Below are 26,315 nucleotides of genomic sequence, written 5' to 3' on the forward strand. Positions count from 1 at the left end.
CTCTGGACGTAATATTCTGCTTTTATTCTTACTCTTTAATTAATGCATTTTTAGTGCTGTGGAGGCAGCAGATATTCGGTTTTTGATATCAGAGGACCTGAATGATAAATTAAGACTTTATTATGTCATGAGTCGTTGGGTTGTTTTGCAGCATCTCTCCTGCTTCAGGTCTCATTTAAATAAAAAGATATAGTGAAAGAAAACAACAGGTTTCTCAGCTATGTACCTTAAAAGGGAGGAGACACAACCCTCCTGTAGCCAATCAATGCAGTTTTCAAGTTTGGTTTAAAAACAGTATTTTAACAGGATGTTTTTCTGCCAGGCAAGCAAGGTAACACAAACTGCTGACATTTACACAGGAAAGAAGAAAGAGAAAATCTATTTATTGATGTTAGCTCTGTGTGTATACACCACTAAATTTGCCTGGAAACTTATTTGCAGTCATAATGTCATTCTGGAGCATTGATATTTAGTCTTTTTTTTGTTTTTAAATGGCATTTAGGGTTTGTACGGTATAGAATATGTCTTTATGAATTTGTTGGCTTTACAGAAAATGATAAAGAGGCATGTTAAAGTGATTTTTTTCATGGTTTATGGCAGATCACTGCAGAAGCTGGCAGTGATTTCTGTGTGTGTGATGCTGCAGAGTGTTCGTGGGTTTCTGCTGTGTTGTAGAGGTTAGAGTGTAGAAACTGTCTGTATTCAACACCTAGAAATAAAACGGATAAATAGTGATTGTTGGTCTTCTTTTAGCACAAGGAGGAGCTTTATGCTCAAACAGTTTGTTATACGGTGCACAGAAAATGTGCTAAAATGAATGTAGACATTTGTTAGGCTGCAGTGAAGAATATTAGCAGAAGCAACAGGAGGAGGGATGGTGAATCTTCTACTGCTGCCTTTAAAGATGGAGGAGCTGATGAATGTTGACTAAAGATTCTTGACAGTAGTCAGCGTTAAAGCAGCTTGACCTTGACATAAAATTAAACATTGCTGTCATTATTTTCTACCTTGAGGGAACAGTTTGCTGTGTCTTGACCTGCTGAGGTCTTCTTCTTCTGTCACCACATTGCTACATTTTCATACAAAAGCTGTTAATGTTGATATATTTAATCTATCAAAACATAACCAAAGTAAGCACATGAGTGTGTTAAATAGCAATAATTTGTCCCTCAGCATCATTTGCTATCAGCTTTATGACGTACACAAATCAGAAAAAGTGATATCAGCATTCAAAAACAAATACAGCATGAATCCTGTTGACAATCTGAAGCCAAAGTCAGTTCATTTAAAAATGAAATAGCTGTATTATCACAGTGTGTAAGCGCAGTATCACTGTCGATTCGTGGGAAATGTTCTGTTGTCGTGTTAGCCTCTCTGTTCGTGCTTTCACTTGTCTGACACTGCACCTGTTTTTAAGTTCTTTGCATTGTGTTGTTGTCCTTCACTCTTTACTGAAGTGCTGAGGATCACAGGAGTCACAGACACTATGGCCTTTCTTCCTCTGCTGCTCTTATTGTCTGTCGCTTTGGATAAGGGCCTCAGCTAAATGCCTAAATTGTAATTGTAAATTGTAGGCCTGCCCACATGTTAGCTCACCAGTCACAGCACGCTTAAGAAAGCAGTGCTGAGAGACTGACGGGATGAGATCGAAGTAGGCAGCCATTATAATCAGTCATTCAGCCCTTTGGAGTAGACATTCAGCGTTTGTGGTTTGTTCTAAATTTAAAGGGAACCTCTGTGACCTGCTGGCTTTCACCGGCCTAAAACCACTCGGCTTTCTCCACCTCCCTCCCTCCTCTCTGGTCTTTTCCTGCAATCCCTCATTCTCCAAAAGTCTCTGTTTTTTCTTTTTCTAGCCTTCCTCCCTGCCATTTTCTTTTTGCTTTCATTCAGATGCAACTAAAAAAAAACAAACTTTTCAAAAGTTACTTGAGGTTATTTGAAGTAATGACTTGAGATTGCATCATCAGTTGATAATAACTTTCACATCCAATACAGTTTCTGAGTTTTGCTTTGTGTCAAAGATCCTGCAGTTTCATCAACATTAAGTGGACACTGAACTGTTAATCAGATTATTTTATTCTTGTTTGTGTTGCTGCTTTAATTTTTACTGCTCTGTGTCTCTTTGTTACACTGAGATGGAAATCATAGCTCAGTTCAGAGTGTTTTCACCTTTAAACATGGACAGATGTTCTGTGAGGAGGCTTGTGGGAGTTTGCATTGCATGAATGACAACCGATGGAAAGATGCTGCCAACTACATTCAACTCAAGAATATCTAAGTTCTGATTAAATTTTGAAGAACATTGTGAAAAATAGAATATTTTTGTCTTTTATTGGTATTTTTTCCACCTGCCCAGTCTCTGAAATGTGTTGCTATTTGCTGCTGAATTGATTTCAACACATTTTTTATTAGTGATTATGAGGATTAATGAGTGTTTGCTGACATATTACATTAGTTTCTTACATTGGAGAGGGGCAGGAGGTTTCCCCAGCATGCATAGAGTGGAGGACAGGGAGACTAAGCAGGTCACCAGTGCATCATAAGGAGAACACGAATAGGCAAACAGTCACACTCAGGGGCAATTTAGACTCTGCAGTCCCTCTCTGACCTGTCAGTGTCTGGGCTGTGGGAAGAAACCCAGGCGAACACAAGAGGAGATCAGACCAACTCTGCACAGAAACCAACTAAATTAGCCAACCAGTGAGCTGCTGATCTGCCCCAATATTATTATCAGTCACACCCCGTCTCTCTGCCTCACCTTTCCTTCTCTCCCCCGTTTCTTTCTGTCAAAGCACAGCTGGGGAATATCGAATGTGTGTGTCACTTCTCCTGCAAACTGTGGCTCTCTGCTGTCTGCTGTGCTAATCATATTTCTCCTGGCAAGTTGTTCGCTCCAGCAGGAGAGAGGTGCAGAGGAAAGAGATGGGGGATGCGGTGGAGACACAAATAGAATCAGCAGAGGGGAGACGAGCACATGGGAGCGAGGCTGGAGAGTCGTGTAATTAGCTAAGTTTCGCAGTGGTTTATAATTCAGACACATTGTAGAGGTATGTTGTTGAAGGACACATGAATCTCTCTCTCATCCTCTTCTCTCCTCCTGTCTGAGTCTCGCTCTTCACCTTTAAATAATGCAGTGTGAGAGATGGTTCTTACATACTGAGGAGGTGTCAGCAGGCAGTTAAGGGAACGTCGACACCGCTGCACCTTCCCCAGCGACACACACATGAGCACATCCACACCTGCTCACGTTTCTGTCATCTCTGCTTAGTGTGTAGCTAAACTCCACCACACTGAGCAGATAATTAGACAGATTTATACCGTTAACGTATAGCATTAAGGCCTTACAACATCAAATAAGCGGTAATGCCATGTATTTATACACAAACAAATGCTGAAAAAACATGCTGGGAGTGTCATTTAATGGCATTAGATTCAAAACTTGGACAGTAAAATAACATGTTTGCATTATGTGTATGTTTTAAAGCGCCAGTGATGTTAATGTGTTATAAAAATGTTTTATTTTTATAGTTCACAATGGAAAACATGCAAAAGCCTAATACTTAATAACTAAAACAAGATCTTTATGAATAAATCCAACAGGCTGACATCTTGAATACTTTGTCTGTATACTAAACTGTGGTGAGCATTTTGCAACATTTTTATTGAACTAAAACTGGGGTTTTGTAAAACATTATTTTTGACATTTTATTTGAATATCTCAAACTTTAGCTGCAGTTTACAATGTGAATATCTTTACATTTATAGGATAATTCACAATTTATCACTTAATTTAAATGTTTTATTCTAAAGAAAATGTTTGTTTTTTTTATTGTGATTAAAATACGGACATAAGAATACAAATTACAAATGCGAAAGTCTTAAAAGTTTTTGGAAAGTATAACAAGCTGCAAAAAGATTTCATAATTTCAAGAATGATGACCATAATAATGAAATAATTTAGAAGAAGACATTAATAATCATCAATAATATCTGACTGCATTGTAGGAGAAATGTGATTTTAAGTAAAGCAAAAGGCAGAAAATATTAATTAAATTCTTTTATTTGACTGACAAAGGTGAACTCAGAGTATTATGGTCATTTCTCTTTGCCTGCTGAATGCTTGTGTTAGAAATATAAACACCAGCCAAAATTTAATGGGATTTTTCTTAATATGGCTGGACGTTGCCAACTAAAATAGAGCAGCTTTTGTTTAATTATTGTGTGTTCCAGTCATCTTCAGTCATTATTTTGTATTACTGTGCCTCACAGACGGTTCTGGTCATTGACTAATATTTACAGTATGTAAACAGTGCAATAAGTTCCAGTTAACCATATTGAGCTGAGTTTTTTATGTACTGTACACATTCACTGTGTTTCAGAGCCTTTCTGGGCCTCTTCTGTTTTATTTTGTCATCTAGGAGCTGCTTTTTTTCTTGGCAAATATAGCTAGACACGTTTTTTTGTCTGCCTGTCAACACTGGATCTGTTGCTACTTCAATAATCTCAGTGTCAAATTCGTATTAGACAAATATCTAATAATAGCCGGTCTGTTAGATAGATGGCTGCTGCCAGGGTTTAGACACAAAAAGCTGTTTCATACTGTCAGGAGCCCTCGAATGCTCAGCTGATGAAACCGTTTCCTATAATACAATTTGGCCTCAAATTGATAAACAATAGACAACATATTGGCATTCTATTACATTTTTCCTTGCCTATTATCTGCTCTCTTTGTAGGAATGTTTAATTTGCACTGTGACCTTGGAATGACACAGTGAAGAACATTTAGAAACGCAAAATCAGCAAATTATAATTGCATTCACCCCCAACGCTATAAGAGTCTACTAAAGGGCAATACTGAAATTACTTCTGCGTTTCTGTGATTAGGCTGAGAGTATGAGTGCAATGTTTTATCATTTGTGCTAATTTTAATATTACGCACTCAGTGTTCAAATATTTTCTGAATTAAATTTGCAAATGGCTCCTTGTGTTTGGGGGTATTCAACGTGTAGAACACCTAATAAATGGTGAAGAGTAACACAGCAGAGAATGGAGTGGGAGAAGAGATTATTATATTATTAATACTAAGGGGATATTTCCTATATCATCTGAAAGGAGAATATCACCCACACGGCTTTGTACCCACAGTCGAGGCGAGGCTGACTTTATGCATAATTCATATTTCCATATCGTCATGGTGATCATGTGCAATGAGTGTTTGCTCTCACAGCAGGGGAGCTGGTTGGTGGTGGTACTGTGTGTGTGTGTGTGTGTGTGTGTGTGTGTGTGTGTGTGTGTGTGTGTGTGTGTGTGTGTGTGTGTGTGTGTGTGTGTGTGTGTGTGTGTGTGTGTGTGTGTGTGTGTGTGTGTGTGTGTGTGTGTGTGTGTGTGGATCGCAGGGAGGGGGAGGCAGGTGTCATGAGGGACAGAAAACATTTTGAAACAGGGGAAGAAGAAGAGGAAAAGCATGTGACAGGTAAAAACACTGGCTCCATGTTCGCCCCTTAATTATCCTCCATCTCAAAGTGGCCCATTTTCACATTTTTCCTTAATACAGTTATTTTTACACTGAGGCAGACAGCAGGGACGAGATGGAAGGCTTCGAAACACCTCATAAATAGCTTCTGAGTCAGATTTACACTCACAAAACTGCACGTTTCTGCCCTGTTACCCTCCAGGATTATTGGGTGATAAGTGCAATCAACTGTTTTCTTGTATTTTTATAAAATATAACACCACACATTTTTTTAAAATTATTAATAATAAGCTTTAAATCCAAAATAATCAGTCTCAGGACAATTCAATTAACGTTAACTAAAACTATAAACACACACTTTGTCATAAATTAATGAAAAATACCAAATTAAGATTCCTTTTTTTTAGTATGTTTCATCAAAATTAAATTTTCTTAAAGAATACAAACAAGTTCTGAAATGCTCTTCCTGTTAAATATACATTGTATTATATTTTCTATCCTACTGTTTAATATATTACATTTTTCCAGTTGCTATCAGGATTCACTTGTCATCAGACCTCAACACAGGCCACTCATATATTTGCTGAGATTTTCTGTGTTAAAAAAAAAACCTTTTCCAAACCCATCGTGTCACGTGGTGTCGTTTAGTACTTTCATAGAAACATGAAGAATACTGCAGCAATGGGGATGCCGCAGTCTTGTAAAAATGTCACTGAGCAGCTGAACCACAGATAGAAACCAGAAGTCTGGATGCCAATTACCTACAATACTCCCAACATAAACGATATAGGAGGATTTTATAGAGAAACAGTGGTGAGGCTTCGTTTGCTATGTGTTTTGTGTTGTTTTCCATCTAATATCAGCTCATGGCCTTTGGTGCACAATAGAGAGTTAACTTTCCTGGACTTCCTGGCATTGCCTGATATCACCAAAAATACAGAAAACAACTGAAACTGTTCTGTGATCGTTTCAATAACTTCAAGACAACCAATTTAAATACACCTAATCACAGCATTGCATTTAATTAATTATTTCCATTTCAAAGATGTTTTAGCTTTTTTTTTTTCAAATTAAAGGTTTTTGGGTCCTAAGATTCGCATTTTCTAAGACGGTGGCAAAAGCCTGGAGTTTAGTTGTCAGTCCAAAGAGCTGCTGAAAAAAGTCTTAAACTTTAGCTTTTCCCCCGAAGTTTGAACTGAATATAAAGATTTGAATAAAGTCCTGATAATAATTAAGATTTTGGTAGTAATATGATTAGGAAATACGTTCCTCTCACTCTCATTGTGCTTTTCTGCTCTCCCCAGTCATCTTTCCATCCTGGGAGAACTTGAATCGATCGAGTTGTTGCTCTGAATCTTCTATAGAGGCTTCCTGTACACACACACACACACACACACACACACACACACATACACACACACACACACACTAACACACACACACCTTGTTCAATCTTGATATTCTACTGTCCCAGTGGACAAGATGGACTAGAATTAATTATACTCTCCTGATGGACACACACACCACTCATCCATAAAGAGGCACATATAAACACACATTCATCCTTCATAAGTGTGTGTGTGTGTGTGTGTGTGTGTGTGTGTGTGTGTGTGTGTGTGTGTGTGTTGATATGTATGTGAGTGTGTGCACTGTTTATATACTGAGGAGAAGTGTGAAGTTGCTCATACTTAGTATTCCCTTGGTGTCTTACAGAAAGATACTGCAGCGCGTGTGTGCACGTGTGTGTGTGTGTGTGTGTGTGCGCGTGCACGTGTGTGTGTGTGCGCGCGCGCACATGTGTGAAGGCTAGAATTCAGAATTGTATTGATTAAACACAGCAGGGGGCGAGTGTGTGAGCACTGCAGATAGCTCACTCACCTGCCACTCTGCAGACACACACACACACACACACACAATCGTACACAAACATCAAACTGTCCGCTGGCTTCATTAGAAAGAGGATGCCTGGCTTTCGATATGATGAATAAAATAAATCAAGCAATTTTAATTCAGCTTTGAGGTCCGAAATATCAAATTTGTATTGAAAACGTGTTTACGAGCCATTTTCTGTCCTTCTTTGTGTTGGAGAATATTTCAGTGTTTGACCGGTTTACACAAACAAAGAATACTTTTTCACTCGGTCAATCCCCAAAACAGAGAACACGACCTCTTAGCTGTTAATCAGAAAAATGTTGTCGGAAATGTTGGTTTTACTTAAAAGTTTACAAGGTGCGTTACCAGATAGATATGTTTCTCAGCCTGAAGATGGCCTTTTGTGTCTCGGCAATGAGCATTTGTGATATAAAAGATCACACAGCAGCACGATAACCTGTAAGTCACCTGAAGGTAAAAGCCAACCATGCAGAGACAAGACGTCCTGTACTCAGTAGTTTCTTTTTATTTTTAACCAGAGTATCTGCTTAAGAATTTTTATAAAGTCATATACAGTATAATTCTCAGAATATAAAGTATCTGCATTAAGTTTATTCTATTTCATTTCCATTGGCAATTTAAAGTAAACTATAAACAAAACTTCAACAGATATCCTCATGTTGTGTGACTGTAATCTGACTTTTTCTGTAAATATAACACAACATGAGTAGTTTTTATTAATAGATGCTGCAGTGTTCGTGTCCCATGTCAGCTTAATCATCAATTTGTGTTGGAAAGAGATTTCAGGGACTCCAGAAAAAGCTGACATGAAGGCTTCTCGTCAGTAAGGAGCTTGTATTTGTGGTAAATCTGGCGTGACAAAAAAGCAACACATGACTTCATGCCATGAGTCAAGAAAACGTGGTCGTTTTATCAGTCAGAGAGCAAACTGGGGACTGATTTTTTCCATTTGAGTGTTTTAGTTTCAGTGTGACACTATGAGGACTTCATCATGTAAAGGATGGACTTGGTTGTAGGAATATTTTCAGAGCAAGAGGATGAACTGTTCCATACCTGTGCATGATCACGATCCAGGTCTGAAAGATGGAAACAGCTGCGGGGTCACTGAGAAATATACTGATTCTTACCACTGAGGATGAATGTGGCTCCGTGTTTGTGTGTGATACTGCAATGAATTGCTAAGACCAGTAATAACTTACCTACATATGAAGAGTGCTACAATCATATTTTCTATGAATTCAATGACATTTCCACTTTTTCGAGCAATATTCAACTGTTATAAACACGTGTGATAACGTCAAGACTAGTTGACATGGCAGAGAGACTGAACATCATTTTAACTACTGCTTTCCTCTTTTTTTTGGTTTTCTTCTCTCTTGTCTTTGACACGTCCTTCATCTTTTTCCTTTTCTACATTACGTTTATCTCCTCTCCTATTGCAAATACTAATGTGAAGAAGGCATAGAAAGTTGGGGGAATAGACTGATTGGTGTTCATTTCCTTGTTTGTCATTCTGTCTATGCTCTTCCCCTCTATTAACTCATTCTTAAGATTCACTGTGATGGATTTTTTTTGTTTCTTGAACTGTTCAAACTGCTGCCTTCACTCCCAACATGTTTTTCTTTTTCTCTTTGCTATATATGAGGCATGCAATGCTGATTTTCATGGTTAAGGCAGATGTGGTGGTCAGAAGTAGATGAAGTTTGAAATTTGTCCCACTGGATTTAGGGGTCGAACTCACCCCCAGTCTGTGATCCTGTGTATAAATCAGCTACTGAGGAAATGCATTCTTTAAATTCATATAAATCCCTTGTTAGGCCTGTCTCACTGTAACTCTTTACCAGGTTTTACATACAAAATGTGCATTTTTCTGGCATTTATACCGCAGAGGTAAAAGGACGGATGTCTGGTTGAGCCACAGTGGCTTTAAATGGAGACTTTTTCTGAGGAAATGCACTTCAGTGATGATTATCTGGCATTATCCTACTTAGAATAATGATGTTGGTTATTTTGACACAAATGCACTCATGTTTACAGACATTCTCATTGGGTTCCACACAGAAAATTGCAGAAGCCATTTCCTGAATTTTGACTCAGGCTGCCCATAAATATCACAACTACAATTCTGTAGCATTTATGGAAAAGGCTGCATGTGGAGGGACACGTTTGTGTTCTTGTTCATTATATCTCTGACTGTCTATCTGTCTGTCTTTCTTTTCTTTTTCTTTCTTTCTTCCTTCCTCCCTCTTACTCCCTCTCTCTCCCTCTTGCTCTCCCTTTCCACACTACTGGGTTTTAATCACTGCTGTAATTGGCAACTCCCTGCTGTGCGTGCGCACACACACATTCACACATATGCTCTGCCTAGCTGCTGCAAATCCCTCTGGCAATGTATATGTGTGTGTGTGTGTGTGTGTGTGTGTGTGTGTGTGTGTGTTGTGGGGGCAGGAGAGAGAGAGATATGGAGAGATAAGGATAATGAAAGAAGGAGAGTTTCAGAACTGCAGGCCAACTCACCAACTCAACAATCTGTCTGCTGTGTGTGGAAGTGGAGTTGTGCAGCCAAACTGTAATTATCTAAGAGGAAAAAGGCACGTTTTAAGATTTATTACAGAACACAGCATTGTGTTGGAGTTACTGCGGAATCTGATGCTGACTTAGTCAAATTAATAATCAGTCCTGTCAAACTGAAAATATGCCGCATATAGAGGCATTAACAGCTGCATCAACAGATCACAGTAATGACAGAAATATGTGCAGAGTTTCAGTCTGTCTGGCTTCAGCAGAAGTACCATTTCTGCATCGGAGCACTTAAAAGAGCATACATGTATGGATAATTATTTTGTCTAGATTCTGTTATGTTATTGAACACAGTAAGGCAACCAATCAGTTCTGTAGCATCTTCAACTGTTTGGACAGGAACACCGATGGTAGTTTTTTCCCCACGGTTTGTAGATAATCATAGAAACTTCTTTATTAGAAAATATCATTTTTAAGAGCCCAAAATAGTATAAGGTAGATTTAGGCATGTCTCATCAAGTCGGCGTTATTTATATAACACATTTAACATCATCATTGATGCTTTCTGATAACAACATAAGACTAATGTTACACCAGTTTAGTCATAAGTAGTAGATCAGTTGCACTCATGATGCTAAAATGCTGCAGGTGTAAATATTTACCTGCAAACCTACATTCTATAAAAAAAAAATTAAAAGCAAGCAAAAGCGGTTGGTTATTTTTAGTGCAAAAACTGTTCACACAATTTACATTTAATTTTGTGCCATTTATGACTTTCTAAGGTAGACAGAGTAGCAAAAAAGCTTTATAATGAATTACAACATTTACCAGAGCACTCCACATTTAAATTATTTCAATCGCTTCTGAATAATATCAATATACTTTCTATTGATTGCATCGGGTTTTGTTTATGGTTGTAGTTGTCCAATCATGGCTCCTGAAGAATGGCACTACTGGTTTCCACTAATGTTGAACTGTATACGTACAGCAGAGACCTGATGTGTCTATAAAATCAGTTATACTATACAGTGCACAGTTGAATTCAGTGTACAGCTAGGGAAGATTGAAATACTACAGGAGAGATGATACCTTGCTTATTAAAATGAACGAATAAGAATCTGCACGATTATTTGGTGTAAAATGTCATCAAAATCTTAGATGGCCTCTCTGCCTGCCGTAGGTATTACATAGGGACAAATCCATTATTGCTAAAGCAGAGTAAAGCATTATTTTACACTTAACTTCAGATCAGTATATCTATACAGAGAAGGACATTACTGTAACACCTGTATAATATGCAGTAATGCGGTATGTCTGCAAAGTTAGCTTAGCTTAGCTTTGAATTTTATGGCCTGATTATTTGCTGAGGCTTTGTCAGAAATGTCTTATTTAGTGATTTTGAAGCTGTATTTTGTTCTGAAGTAGCCTTTTGTGGTAAAGTATATGCAGTGTGTGTTAAAACACAAACTTTAAAACACTTGTCTACCAAACACTGAGAATATCATGTGACAATGGCCATTTTAACTCAGGGATAAGAAATCCAACTTTATGGTTATCATGGCATAAATACCAGCTATATACTGTGTTTGTACACACAGTAAATGTTGTTTTAAAGTTTTTATTGTACTATTATTTAAAATATTTTTGGCAGCAAGGGTGCCCAATTTTCACTTTTTTCTCTTTTAAAAAAATTTTTTTTAAAAAGCAACAGGTTTTTTGTTATCATTATTTTAAAGTACGAGTTTTAAATATATTTTTGTGCTAGTGGTCTTTGCAATTTTTTAAATTCTACCATGTTCTGCTGTTTTTAACATATTTTTGGACATATTCTTGTAGGATTTTTTTTAACTGTACAGTATTAAGGCATGCATTATGTCTGCAAAGACAGCTTACATTTTGATTTCTATAAAATAATTCTCTGCTAGGATGCGTCAGAGAAACTTTATTTAATAATTTAAAAGCTGTATTTTGCTCTTGTTGCCAGTTTCATCTGTTGGAATAAAGTTTCCAGCCCACTGCATGCTTTTGCTCACCATCTTCTATCAGCACAAATCAGCTCTGGCAGATTTATACAAATGATCCTTTTGTGGGAAAAGCATATCCAATGTGTTAATGGCAACAGCAACTAAAGTAGAGGAGAACACATACACTGTGAAAACTTTTAATTCGCAAAAAAAAAAAAAAAAAAACCTGAGCAAGAAGAATGTGTTTCATCACTGAAAAGAGTTTGTTGGATTTGTGGATTTCTACTGAAGCTTATTAGAGCAGCAGTTGCCTCCCAAATCCTACACTGTGAGAACCATGTGACAATGGCCATGCTAAACCCAGTGCTAAAGAATCCCAGCTTTATGGTTATCATGGCACATTGGCAGCAGAAAGGAAAGTTTCATGCTTGTGTGTGTGTGTGTGTGTGTGTGTGTGTGTGTGTGTGTGTGTGTGCGTCTATCTTTTATGTGGGTCACCCCACCATGTCTAATGGCCCCTTGCTGCGTGCAGCGTCCTGCGCTGAGCTGCTCCCTGCTGTCACACTCACACACACAAACAAATGCATAGACACAGTGGGGGAGACTTCGGGGTGTCCCTCACCCTAATACCCTCCACAATACACCACCACTGCATCTCCTGCTCCTGTTCTCAAAGTTGAAAGTTGATCAGTGAAGCGCTAGCATGTCCTCCTCATCTCCCTTCTCTCTCTTCTCTCTCGCTCTCTACATTTTCTTATTTTTTGATTTCCGTCCCATACTAAAAATGGGATTTTTTGCCTTTTCTCTGCTGTTGTGTGTATTTTTTAGCCTTAGTAGTCTAGGACTGGACTTTAAGGGTTAGCTGATTTGTGTTTTGTCTGTGTGAAATAGAGGCAAAGGCTTAAACCCTCTGCAGGCCTCCATCATGCAGACAACCTGCTGGCAGCTGCCTCAAACAGGTGAGCTTCTGAAATACACAAATATAAAACACTGTTACTTTCTTGTCTGTAGTTCTGTTAAGTTTAATGAATCACCTGGTAAAATCATCTGGCCTATTTGTGTTGTTGTGTATCAAATATGTTGCTGCTGTATCAGTAGCCAAGCTAACCAATAAAAAAATAGTATTTAAATCATGTTGTATTGGTACATTGTACTACTAGTATCACTGTTTCTAGTGTGGTGGAGACCCGGTTGGTGATGCTGTGTGTGAATTGAGTGTTTTTTTGTGTGGACGTGTGTTGTTTCCCTACAAAGACGCCAGCACTTGTGTATCTATTCAGTAACCAGACAGTAGGGAAGAAAAAGACCGTCATTAAAATTCTAGCACTGCAGTTTTATTTACAACCTGCATTGTGGAATAATCTGAGAGGAGAGGAGAGGAGAGGAGAGGAGAGGAGAGGAGAGGAGAGGAGAGGAGAGGAGAGGAGAGGAGAGGAGAGGAGAGGAGAGGAGAGGAGAGGAGAGGAGAGGAGAGGAGAGGAGAGGAGAGGAGAGGAGGGGGATGGGTGAGGTACAGAGGGAGAAGACACGAAGGAAAGAAGAGCGAACACTGAGATGCTGATAATTCAGATTACTACCTGCCCATCCCCAACTGTACAACTGAAGCACATGTAAACACACAACAGCATCGTCTAAACCCATGAACTGAAGCCATGCGTGTTTATATATACGATAAGTTTGTGATCATTAACAGAGACAAACTTGCAGCATCCTCATATCATCTCCTGAAACATTTGTAAACGTTCTCATTGAGACATATTTCAAAATGCATGCAACAGTAGGCGTATTTACTGCGATCCATAAAGCATAAAACACACTCATACACGCAGAGAAAAATCGCAGCCATAGAGAAGCCAGTTACGTCAGTATTTTCACACTGCGGTAGTGTCTCTTTGTCTGCCTGTCGGCCAGCCAGCTGTAAGATGGAGGGCGAGAAATATGCTTTTAGTGGACGGCTTCGTAAGATAGAACACACTGCTTTGTCGTTTCTGTTCCTATGCAGTGTTATTGTGATGTTGATTTCTCTTCCACGATTGCTAGTTTGTTGTTTCATTGTTTCGAAGTGTGTATGCCTGATCATCTGTGCAGTTATGAGGGGGTGAATCTGTGTGTGCACGTCGAAAAATGCATCGATTCCGACAACTAGTTTTGCACTTTTCTCTAAAACGTGTGCTTGAACGTGCTAACACATACCTGGTGCATGTTAAAGTGTTTGTTTTAGCATTAGAGGGGGACTGTCCACCTGTCCACGGCTTCAGCTGTTGTTTGTGTTGCCACAGACGCACACAATACACACACGCATGTAATTTGTTCCAATCCTGTCCTTGTTGAAGAGCAGAACAGCAAACTCTCTGCCAGTCGCGATATGAGGCAGGTGGACACATTCTGGATCGTAGGAGAAAAAAATTGTAATGAACCATAATATCATGGTTCTCTAATACTAGCTTTGTAATAGCTTTAAAATTCAGCTTTAAGACTGTTTGATTCAAGTGTTTGCTAACTAAATTGGCTAACAAAGCATTGTGTACAAGGATTTGTAATATGGGTTCATCACCACAGTGAGCTTCGCATCAGCTTGACGTGAACAAATAAACTAGTCGCTTATTAGTGATTTCATTGACACACCTCACACCAAAAGCATCAAGAATTTGACCCACCCTATTAAACCGACGGCAGTGTCACTCATTTTAGCTCAGCTGACAGTGATGCACCAAGAACGAACCATTTCAAGGGGAAAGCACCGATATGTGGCAGACAGACAGAATAAAAACCCGAGAAATGTAACGAATGATTCAGGTGTATAGAAGGCCTCGGCGAGAGAAGGTTTGCCATTGTTTGATAAACACGAACACAGATGTATTTAGGCTTTGATTCCAGGTTGCTTTTCAGTGCTGGTAGTGGGAGCCGTCCTAAAGGAACAACCCTCACACTCACACTCACACTCACACACACACACACACACACACTCACACACACACACACACACACACACACACACCGTGGACTGGACTGATAGGATTAGAGACTGGCGCTGTAGTCGCTCTCTCTGTCTTTCTTTTCCTCTCTCACCCCCTCTCTCTCAAGCCTGCCAAGCCTTGATTATTCACAAGGTTAGTTCTTGATTGCGTATAGCAGCGGCAGACAGTTCATTATCTCTCCACCTCTTTTCTTGCACTATGTTTATGCATGATGGTCAAGTGAGAAGGCTTGACTCACATGAAAACTACAATCTGAAGGCTCGCAGACACACTGAAATTATCTCCACATTTTGTTTTCATTTTTACCTGCACGAAATGAATTCAGAGTTAAAACAAAAACAGTGATTCTCCACTGTATTGGGTTCCTGCATTCCTTCCTTATTATAGATTAAGCCCAAGTATACACTTTGTTTATTTGATAATTAGGTGAGAAAGGTAGATGTTTTTTTATCATTAAAATAAATGAGACATTTTCACGCTGTCATTTTTACTATCTATCTGTCTATCTATCTATCTATCTATCTGTCTGTCTGTCTGTCTGTCTGTCTGTCTGTCTGTCTGTCTGTCTGTCTGTCTGTCTGTCTGTCTGTCTGTCTGTCTGTCTGTCTGTCTGTCTATCTATCTATCTATCTATCTATCTATCTATCTATCTATCTATCTATCTATCTATCTATCTATCTATCTATCTATCTATCTATCTATCTACCTACCTACCTACCTACCTACCTACCTACCTACCTACCTACCTACCTACCTACCTACCTACCTACCTACCTACCTACCTACCTACCTACCTACCTACCTACCTACCTACCTACCTACCTACCTACCTACCTACCTACCTATCTATCTATCTATCTATCTATCTATCTATCTATCGTTTAAATTTTACTATACGTTACCAGTGTTCGGGGTTGCCTCCAGATATATAGAATATTGTTGAGGACGATGTCAGCTGTCAATTATATGAATAAAAAAGCAGCCGAGCAGGAGACAGGCAGGTTTTGCAGAATACTGATGACACTGTATGTGTGTGCAGGATATCAGTGCTGCAGCAGCAGGCTTCAAAAGGTAGCCGTCGGCCAGCCCTCTGCTGTCACACTGGAGCTGTTGTTATAAAACCTGCAACTGTAGCTCACATATAAATACGGCACATGAGGACGGATTTCGTTAAAAAGACCAGAACAATTTTTCCGTCCATTGTGATATTGCCCTCCTTGTCTTGATAAATTTCCTTATTGATATTCTGCTGGAGAAAGAAGCTTTATTTATTTGTTACTCATTCGTTGTCAGGATATGGAAAGAGTGTTAGTTTTTCCTCTGTCTGAAGGACAAAGTGCCCATTCTGAGGAGAGTGTGAGTGCAGTGTTGACACATGTTAGTGCTGGCTGATTAGTCGACACATAAAGGAACATGCAGCCCCTCCATCACTATTCAGCCATTTTGTCTCCCTGTCTGTCACACTGGTGGAGTGGATGTTTCAGTGTGTGTGAGAGGCTTTTGTTAAGGTAATGCAGAGGAGGGAGAACAAACGAGGGAGAAGACACCGTGAAAAATTACACAGACCACAGCCAAGTACCGGTGACCCAGGGATGCTTTTTCCCTTTAATCTCGGCACATCAGGATTGTGCAATTTCAGTCATTTTCACCTCAAAAGTCATGATTTTATACGTACAGGGAAACAGGTGAAATAAAATGTATTTACTAATAAACTGGTGGTACCGTGTTGTGTCAGATCAGTGGGTCTGTGCCTTTTGTGTCCTAACTGGATTAACAGAGCGGTCAGTGAGACACGCAGCCAAAGTGGCAACCAGAACCGTTGTTTACAAGCTTGTGTCACCTCTGTCGCTTCAAATTTTCATACGATGCTGATTTGTTTCCGTAGACTTTTTCACAACAGCACGCTGGAGTTTGTGCAAATTCGTTGTGTAATCTTTTTGATAAAAGCATGAAAGTTGGCACTTTCACATCTCACATATTTAGAGACATTTTATACAGATAAAACTCCCTAAAATTGTTGCATGAGGTCAGATGGGATTCTGTGTATTTTATTGTAATCTTTCATTATTTTTCATGCACAATTCATAATGCAGAAGTACAGACTTAGGACTCTAAATGTTACCCAGCAGAAAAAATAAAAATAATACTGGACTTTTCTGCAGAACACTGCTTGTAAATTATTGCATAAAATTAAGTTATTGTTTTAAATTATTCTAGCATGTCTGATTTAAAATTTCAATAGACATGTATGGTATGTATTTTTTTTATAAGCACACACTGTTAAATAAAAGCTTTACAGTGCCTCCTTTAATATGAAATTCTTGTGTTTTTGAGTTAACATTTTATTTATGATATAAAAGGGACCATGCAAATATTGCTCATCTTTGCTAAAGGCAAGGTTATACATTTATTCCTCACATACAATGCCATTTTAGTTTTATTCTTTATTTGTAAGTGAATAAGTAAATGAGTGGGGTAAAAATAATTTTAAAATGACCTATTTCCACTTACAAATATAAAACAATACTTGTTATTTCATGAATGCTCATTTAACCAATTTTCTCACCATCAGAACAACATGCTACTACTATACATGAACCCTGAATTATTATTGTTATTATTATTATTATTATTATTATTATTATTATTTGTATTATCATATGATCATTATTATTGTAATTATTATTATTATTATTATTAATAATAATAATAGTAATAGTAGTACCAAAAATAAATTGTATATATTCTAAATTAGATAGATTATCTTAATTATTTACCTCACTGCGTGTTTTTTAAGTTCAACAATCAAATCAATCAACAAACAAAAAGCACCTCTTAGATAAACTTTATTCGTTTGAACAGCATAGCTCCCCCTCTGGCTCTCAGGTGGCTTCACATCTTAAAATCGGCTCATTTGGTGAATCCAGTTGGTTGTAGTGACAGTAAAGTGTGTGTTTAGGTCTGATTCATGCTTGTTTTTCTTCAAAAACTGAACTGAAAAATAGCTTTGTTTCAGCTACATAGATTATAATTATTAAAGAGTGAAACAAGCAAGAATCTTTTAGACAAAAAGAGTTTATAGTTTGTTGGTTCATGTTGAATGACTCCTTTTGCTCAGTCCTCAGGTCCATTTTGTTCCTGGTCATGTATTCATGTAATTTCTTAGAAAACTGAGCACAGAGCAATCAGTGTTACAATCACATTTTTTATTTATGTCTAGAAATGCCTGGACAATGATTTGTAATTAGCTATTTAAATTATTATATTCCATAAGAAAACTTTTAATCAGCTCAAAGTATCAGTTTTAATCTACAGATTTTGATTCATGACTCAGTTTGATGTCAGCTGCTATACTGATGAGAGAATACATATGTACTTGTGCTTTTTATCAGTCTTCTGACAGCGATCAAAATAATATCATTTCAAGTGAAGCTTATTTCATATCTCTCATCACACTGCATATTTCTAATCTCTACAGATAATAAATACTTACATGTTTTAGATTTTTTTATCATGCTCTGATGGTCTTATCTGCAGGTAATATACACGTCTGCATGTATACACTTAACCTCGCCTACAATAGACCCAATCAATAAGTTTCTTAAGTGCTGTCAGTTAGATGAAGCTGTGATTATACCTGCAAGGCCTTCAAGTCACATCAACATCTTTTTTTTATCTTATTCTCTCATTCTTCTTCTCTTTTTTTTTCTATTTTTCTTCTTTTGAAATTGATTTTAACAGACACATGCTGCATGTGTTTTTTGGAAAGTATTGCCGGTCTATTCTGTTCTGCCAGTAGAAAAAAAATATTACAGCTAAGGTTATTGTGAGTAGTTCTGCATTGAGAATATAGATACTGGTGAAGGCACTCTCATGGGTGAGGTTTAAAGGAGAACGGCAGTTTAGTCATTATTTTAGCAGCTCTGTGTTCTAGATCCTTATATATTGTAATTGTTTTAAATTTAGGATGCTGATTAAAATATTTTTTTTAAAAAAGAAATGTGTAATTATTTTTTTTATTTTATGTCACCAGCAGCAATAGACATAAATTATTGTTTGTTCTGCAGCAGCACTGAATGTACTGTAGAGTGAAGGTGTGTAATATTAAGCTGGATTACCCGTTTACATTTTAAAATAGCATCTACTTACAATTGACTCCATCTCCATCTCCTCGACCATTCAGTCCTGTTGGCTTTGATGGAGGCCTGTAGGCTGCTATTCACCGTCTATGTAAACAGGAATCTGCAGTCGTGATGGTGTGTGTGTGTGTGTGTGTGTGTGTGTCTTATTTAACTGAGGTTTTGCATCCAGCACATTCTCTGCTGTCAGTTCTTCATTCTTTCTCTTTTCTGCCTGTGTCACGCATTGTCGCATCACAAACACACTCTCAGCCGGTCAGACCTCCGTCATGCTGGAGGTCATCTATGTGCCAACCTGACATTGTTGTCTATAAGCTGCTTTGAAGCACGAGGAGAAGTTCTAAGGACAAATCCAAATGCTTCACAGGAGAAGAGGCTTTCTCGCTTCACGTGTAGCTCCGTGTCACTGAACTGCTGAGGGGGAGGGCGGCAATTCATTTCAATTCATTCTCTGTTGAACCCATTCCAACTGCAATTGATTTGCTAATGATAGAGTATTCACTCTTAATAAGATGGATATAACAACCTTGTCGTTGTCGGTATTGAAATGTTTGGGAGAAAATTGGCTTCCTAAATTGATTAAACTGAAGGTGAACTGCAGACAGCCGTGCAGGATGTTGTTTTATGCTGTGGAGAGATGATTCCAGATAAATGTGATACAGCTGTTTATGTCAGTTTTGCTGCTTGAATTTGCAGGGGCTATAAAAACTGTAATTATTGAATTATTGTCTAACAAAATGAGTGGAAACATGTGCTCAATCTTGATTTATTAAATTAATTTGAACACTCTTGAGAAGCAGTCGCCTCATCTGAGCCCAGGACTCTGACTCAGGCTGCCGATACCACTGTCCTCTCTGCATATACTGCTTTCACATACTGACTTTTACGTGATTTACAGATCTGATAATGTTGAACTTGCCTTCAGAAATAATATAAGTGTTTTCATTCACTGTGATGTGGATTCGCTATGGTTTATTCTAAGGAGTATCTAATTTTATTTTGTCTAGATTTTTTTTATTATCAGTTTATATTGTTGAAAACACACAAGCTTTAGGCAATACATCATTGTGCAATTAGATTAAAGTTTTTGAATATTTATAATCAGTGAATGCTTTCTTTAGTACTATAGACAAGCCAGAATATAATTATTGTTAATTGCTCACATTTTCTCTTTTTCTCCCTTCATAAATACAGTAGCTGCTGTAACATTATTGTAGATTTGCAGGATTTCTGTATTTTAGTTTATTTATCCAAACTAAACCACAACTTGATTAAAAAACAAACAAAAAAAAAAAAAAACACTGCAGAGCACCATTTGAAATCACACCTTCCTTGTTATTTCCCATCAAACTAACATTTACACTCTCCCATGGCTTGTTTAAAATGATTTCATAATGACATGACAATAATGACAGTCATTGGGCCCTGCTGTGAATGTGACACAAATGGCAAATAAATCCAGATGTGACTGGCTTTAATGAGCAGCTGTTGACGATAATCCAGCTGATAAATGACTTTTAGGAGCTTTAAACCCTTCAGCTCCAGTATCTCTCCACGAGGAGTTTAATTTCTACATGACATGGTGAGATGTAATAAAATATCAGAGAGCAGTGTGGTAGCTTAGTGCGCCGCCACATATTCACAGTGTGGACTGAGCTGCTCTCTCTCTCCCTCTCTGACTGTCTGCCTTGTATTTAATAAAACAGACATGAACAGAAACCATTCGATAAAGAAAATAGTCCTAAAACAGTGCAATAACACTGCAGATAGCTGTGAGCTGTGGCCTTCCTTGTCCATAGACTTGCTGTGCTAGTCACCACGCCATGCTTTTCTGTAAGGGCGTGATGGAGACAGTGCAGGAAATCTCAGCATGGTTTTACAGGTAGATCTCAGTGCTTGTACATCACAAAGCTGCACTATGTAACTGTGAATAGCTGTCACAGGGTTTCAGCTGTTTCTGTCTCTCAGACGCTCAGTTTCCTCCAGCAGAAATCGGTATGAGTGTTGCCTCCCTGTCTGTGCAGGATAGATGCAGGATGGAGGACTTTTACCATGGCAACCACTAATGCAGTATAGATGCAGGGACTGAGCCTTGGCTACTGCTGTAATAATACAGGATTCATGGAAGGCAGGTGGAATGTCATCCGGCTGTCTAAATGGGAGCCTTTGATGTCTAGTGTGGTCAACACTAAATCCCACTTGGCTCTGCTGTGAACATTAGGTTATTGTTTCCTGTATTAGGTCAGCACCACAGCATTCTTTCTATTCAGTTTTCATTCAGCAGCTTGTAGTTGACAAAAAGAGAGTCTCCTAAACATGGCTTCCTATATTGCATTATAGCCTCACTTCATTTTTATGTCAGCTTCTCTGCCACATTGTTTCCTATATCGGCTTATACTGCCCAATCCTCATAATCCTACTGTAGTCTGAGTCAAATATCTGGTCCATGCAGTGTCCTCTCACCTTCTTCTAGGATGTCATTTCTGTATCCTCCTCTTCCTCCTCTTCACACACTGGATTACAACTGGCCAAGTTTGAAGTGACACCTAACAGGTTAGCATGGAGTTTTGAGTGACAGCTTTCCGGTTAGTAATCTTACGGTGTTTTGTTGTGCACAGAGAGAGAGCAGCTATACCGCCTCTGAATATTTCCTGTTAAATAAGGTGATGTTTAGACAGTGCAATGCACTTTTGTTTGTGAAAAAAAATCCCAGTCTAGTGAAATATGCAGAGTACATAAAAGATACTTTCCTTCTGTTGATATGCTTCAGGATTATTAAATTCAAAGTCTATAACTATTCATGGTTCAGGTGAATATAATAGTATATTTTGAAAACTTTGGTTCGCCCCACTGTGTGAGTTATTTTTCAGTGAGGATAAGGCCACAAGTCACCGTCCTCTACACGAGCGTCACTCCAAAACAAACATTCCTTCCATGTAGGCCGTCTATAGCGCTCCCTGACCTGCTGCTACTATTGCCATGTGTGTGTGTGTGTGTGTCCCTGTGTGTGAGGGCGTATTTGTTTTGTCTGCCCCTATCTATAGCTTTGAGCTGCCCCTTTCTTTCACAGCTAGAGAAAGAAACCACACCCCTCAGGCCATGGCTGCTGTATGTGTATGTGGCGTTTTGCTCTCCTGGGATTTTGGGATTTCTGCTGCAGTCTCTGGTCCTCAGCAATCGGAGCGCAACGCCAAATGCATTAAATAAACACAGGAAGTTCTGTAAGAGCTGCAACATGCATGTAATAGAGATACACATGTAGGAAAATGCACATTTGAGCTGACAGATTCTTTACTGCTCTTTCCACATGCAGCATGTACACATAGATAAAAGAAGTTTGAAAGGAAACACACTCAGAAGCATGTGAGTACTCACATAGCTTGCACTTACACATAAATGAAATAACAAGCCTTTACACAAGCACAAGAATGTACGCACACATGCATATGTAAACACACCGAGTGGGCTTTAGCCAATAGGAACAGAGCTTGAATGTGACCTGCTCTTCCCGTGTGAATATAAACCCCAGGGAGACTAAAACCTGCTTATTTTTTTTTTTTTTTTAAGCGTTTGTGTGTGTTATTTGTGTTTTCCTGGGTTCTATGTTATCAGCTCCTCTCTTTAGTTGGATTAGAAGCCACATATACATGCGTGGAGTTTCCTCACAGTCATTCATGAAGCAAAAGGATTGCAGAAGTCTTGATAATTCTTGGTTCTGTCAAGGTGTTTGTGTTATTCAAGCAGTAAATAATGTACACAGTCCCTATGTATTATAATTGTTATTCTTCTGCAGTACAAACAGCCAGACACACGTGGACAACATTATGTTGGACTCTTTATTCAGTCACTGTGGATGTGGACTTTCCTCAGCATTAAACACTGACAGTGTTTTGATTTGAGAATGTGGTCAGACCAGTCCCATGGAGGAATATTTAGAGCTGAACTCTTCATCTTTACCCACTGAACACATTTGTTCTATTAGCTGATTATTTTCAAAGTGAACTGACCTCAGCCCTGCGTGTTGCATGAAGCTGGACAGCAGCCAAAGTTTACCACCAAAGATATGATTTCAGTCAGTATGGAAAACAAATCTACATCTATGTCAACTTGCCTCTCACTTCAGTAATAACGAGAAGAAATGTTTATTGTGTCCATTTATATGCTCTGAGTGAAGACAGCTTCCACTAACTTTCATATACATTCAAACTGCATTCACTATTGTCACTGCCATGCTTTTCTCTCTAAATTGTGTGTCTTGATGTCCACGCCAATCTGCATTTATCAATAAATTGCAGGTGTAAATACTCAGCGAACTCGTCGTGCTGCCAGGTTGGAACATGAAACGGCCTCTCCAGCTGGAAGAACAAGTGCTGTGTGGGCTCCCTGAAGTGGTGAAGCTCAGGGTCATTGGAGAGCCACAGCGTGTTTGGGAACAGAACAATCTGTGTTATTTCAGCACAGCCTGTTGGATGGAGGGCCCTTTCACAGGCAGTATGGATTCATCTTTGGCAGCATCTCTCCAGGATCAAACAAAATTGGATGTTTAACCTCACGTGTCCCAGACCTCTCGTGATAAAGAGTTTCTCTTGTGATAAACCGGAGTAGAGGATTGAACGTGACCCACACTGATTTAATCATAGCATTCTAAATGTGGCTTCATGTGAAAATATGTCAACATATAATTACTTAGTACAGCGCATACATGCTTCCTCAGGTGAGACAGAAAATAATATTTCAATCCATGATTCTAAGTTTAAAAGGAGCAATCATTTTAACCAAAAACAGTATTTTATTGGGCCACTGAAGCTATTTCTAAGAGCCTTTATTATTTTTTTCATTGATGCATTTCTCCCTTTTGATCACTTTGTGTTTTGTTCAGGTAAAAGAGAGCGATCTTTTGAAATGTACAGTTGTATTTATTTCTTCTCTTTGCTGTTTGCCACGCAGATGCAGATTCACAGCTGAAACCTCTCACCTCTGCCCTCGCTTAAAGTGTGATTATAAGTTTAAATTTAACAGAGGCACGGCACAATATAACATTCAACATGCAGAAAGACTCAGAATATACATGTAAAAAGTGGAAGTCTATCTGCAATGTGGGTAAAATGCACTTTTTGTGAGGTAAATCACATAAATCTGATCTATTTTCTGGTGTTGCCAGGCACAGACAAAGTGTAAAAACTGTTTATCAATGAAAAACTTCAACAAACACTGAATTCAGAGATGTTTGCTTGGTGCAGATCTTGGTGTGCATTACAGATTAGACAGTAAATCAGATGTTTAACCCTTTGCTCTTAATCTGGACCCGGCAGTCACAGAAAGTTCAATGGTGACTGTTTGGTTCTGATTAAAACTCAACACAGTGACTGCAGTATCACATCCTCTCGTCAATTTCCCACTGTCTTGTGTTTAAACAGGAAATTTCTACATTATTCATTCACTGGACTTGTATTGTACTTACATGTATTCTGTCATAGGAGTAAAATAATAATTCTATCACACAGATATTTGCAGTTTAAAAGGTTCATGACGAGGAAAATGTTTTTTTTAATTATATTGTGTTAAAGCCATTTGTGAGGTAAAAGCCTGAAAATGAAATATGCTCTTTTACTCTAATATGCTCCTCTTCTTCTGGTATTGCACTTTTAAATTCACATTCAAACAATAAACTTCAGACAACAGTCACAACATAAAACGACAAACATTTTACGGTTGCTTTTGGAGCTGCTATAAGAAATGTTCTATTTAGGTTGGATTAGCTTTCACCAGCACAAAGGCAGATGTATGTTTTCATGAAGGAGCTCACAAGTACAGCCTGTTTTACAGGAGGGTACTTGTGAGCAGGTGAAGGCTTTAATGTATGATTTCCAGAGAACACAAACATGATTATGTCAGACACTGCTTGTACCATTCTCTCTGTTCAAAGAATTTTCATGATAAAATGTGTACTTTGTCATCAGCTCCTTTTTTCAGCATCTGTAACCACAATCACATTCTCTGTTGTTTGATATTAAAAATATATGTTGGAAAAGTTGGAGGTTAAGTGCCTTGCTCAAGGACAGGAGTTAAATGCAAATCAGAAAACATCTAATCTCAAGATTGTTTTCTAATCATTACTTTCTCATTGATGTATGTTTTGGAATGAAATTAAAACATCTGCAACCTTGAATGCTATGTCATCCTGTTTTCCTGAAGTATCGTCATGATGTGACTCCACAGAGCTCAGACTGTATATTAAACTGAGTGACAGCAGTAATTCTCACTGCGGTTTGAAAGCCCTTCAAAATAAAATCAATCACTCTCGCTTGCGGTAATCGTCCATGTTGCAATGTAATGACACAGGGTGGAGTCATTCTAGGTGATGTGCTCACATATTGTGTACACTGGTTGTTGACCTGCTGCACTCACTGTTTTCTACTGCAGCTTCAGTAACCTATTCTACCCACACACTGTAAATAAAGGTTAATGAAATGGCCTGTAGGCACATGACAAGGAAGGATTTTACCTGTTTGCCCATGACATTGCTACCTGCAGAATGAAGGGATGGTGCAAAGGTACATTATCTGCTCTACATAACACAGATTAAGGGACCAAACACTGACTAGAGGACTTGTAACGCATGTTTAAATTTCCTATGCGGTCTATGCACCAACTTACTTATTTTTGAACCAATTAGAAAGTCATCTGGAAATTAATAGCTACAACTCTGTGATCTCAGAATAAAGGGGAGATCACACTGTTCACATGAAGGACCTCAGCTATGCCCATAGATCACTGGTAATTTTAATGGCTGAATCTGCTTTCTAATGGAGTCAGGACATACAGTTAATCTATGTGTAGGATATTTTGAAGACGTAATCCTGTTAGCAACGTTGTTTGATCAATTAAGTCTGTAAAACTCTCACTGAAACTATGAAAACAATAGCAATGAATCACTTTATTTATGACGTACTTCCTTGACACATGACATTTGATTTAATTCACAAGTGCAATCAAATCTGTTTGAATAATCACAACTTTCTGATAATGATCTCTGACTGAGCACTGTTGCTGAACACAAATAAGCTTGTATAATGTGATCCAACCTGCTGAGTGGCTTTGTTTCCTGAAAGTATAATCAAAGTATTTCACCAAGGAAAGCTCATTATCAGTGGACTGTTTGCTGAATTTTAAACTTGCAACAATGATTGGAATAAAACAAGCCAGCTCATGTTGACATATGACACTTCGCTGCCAGTGCAACAGAAAAAAAAATGTGTTTACTGCTGTTTTATTCGCCAAAATTTGACCCTTGACATCACCCAAATTGTTGAGTAACCAATAAATGTACAGTAATTCAAATGAA

At 38.3% G+C, this 26,315-nt stretch overlaps 1 long non-coding RNA gene across 1 annotated transcript; it reads left to right on the top strand.

Annotated features, from left to right (window-relative positions):
- Positions 1–11,754: 11,754 nt before the first annotated feature.
- On the top strand, positions 11,755–25,139 carry LOC129349585 (uncharacterized). Its single transcript, XR_008602645.1, has 2 exons — positions 11,755–12,812; positions 23,266–25,139. It is a non-coding gene; the product is annotated as an uncharacterized LOC129349585 (long non-coding RNA).
- Positions 25,140–26,315: the final 1,176 nt, after the last annotated feature.

This window comes from Amphiprion ocellaris, chromosome 9 (genome assembly GCF_022539595.1).
Source record: "Amphiprion ocellaris isolate individual 3 ecotype Okinawa chromosome 9, ASM2253959v1, whole genome shotgun sequence".
NCBI lineage: Eukaryota > Metazoa > Chordata > Actinopteri > Pomacentridae > Amphiprion > Amphiprion ocellaris.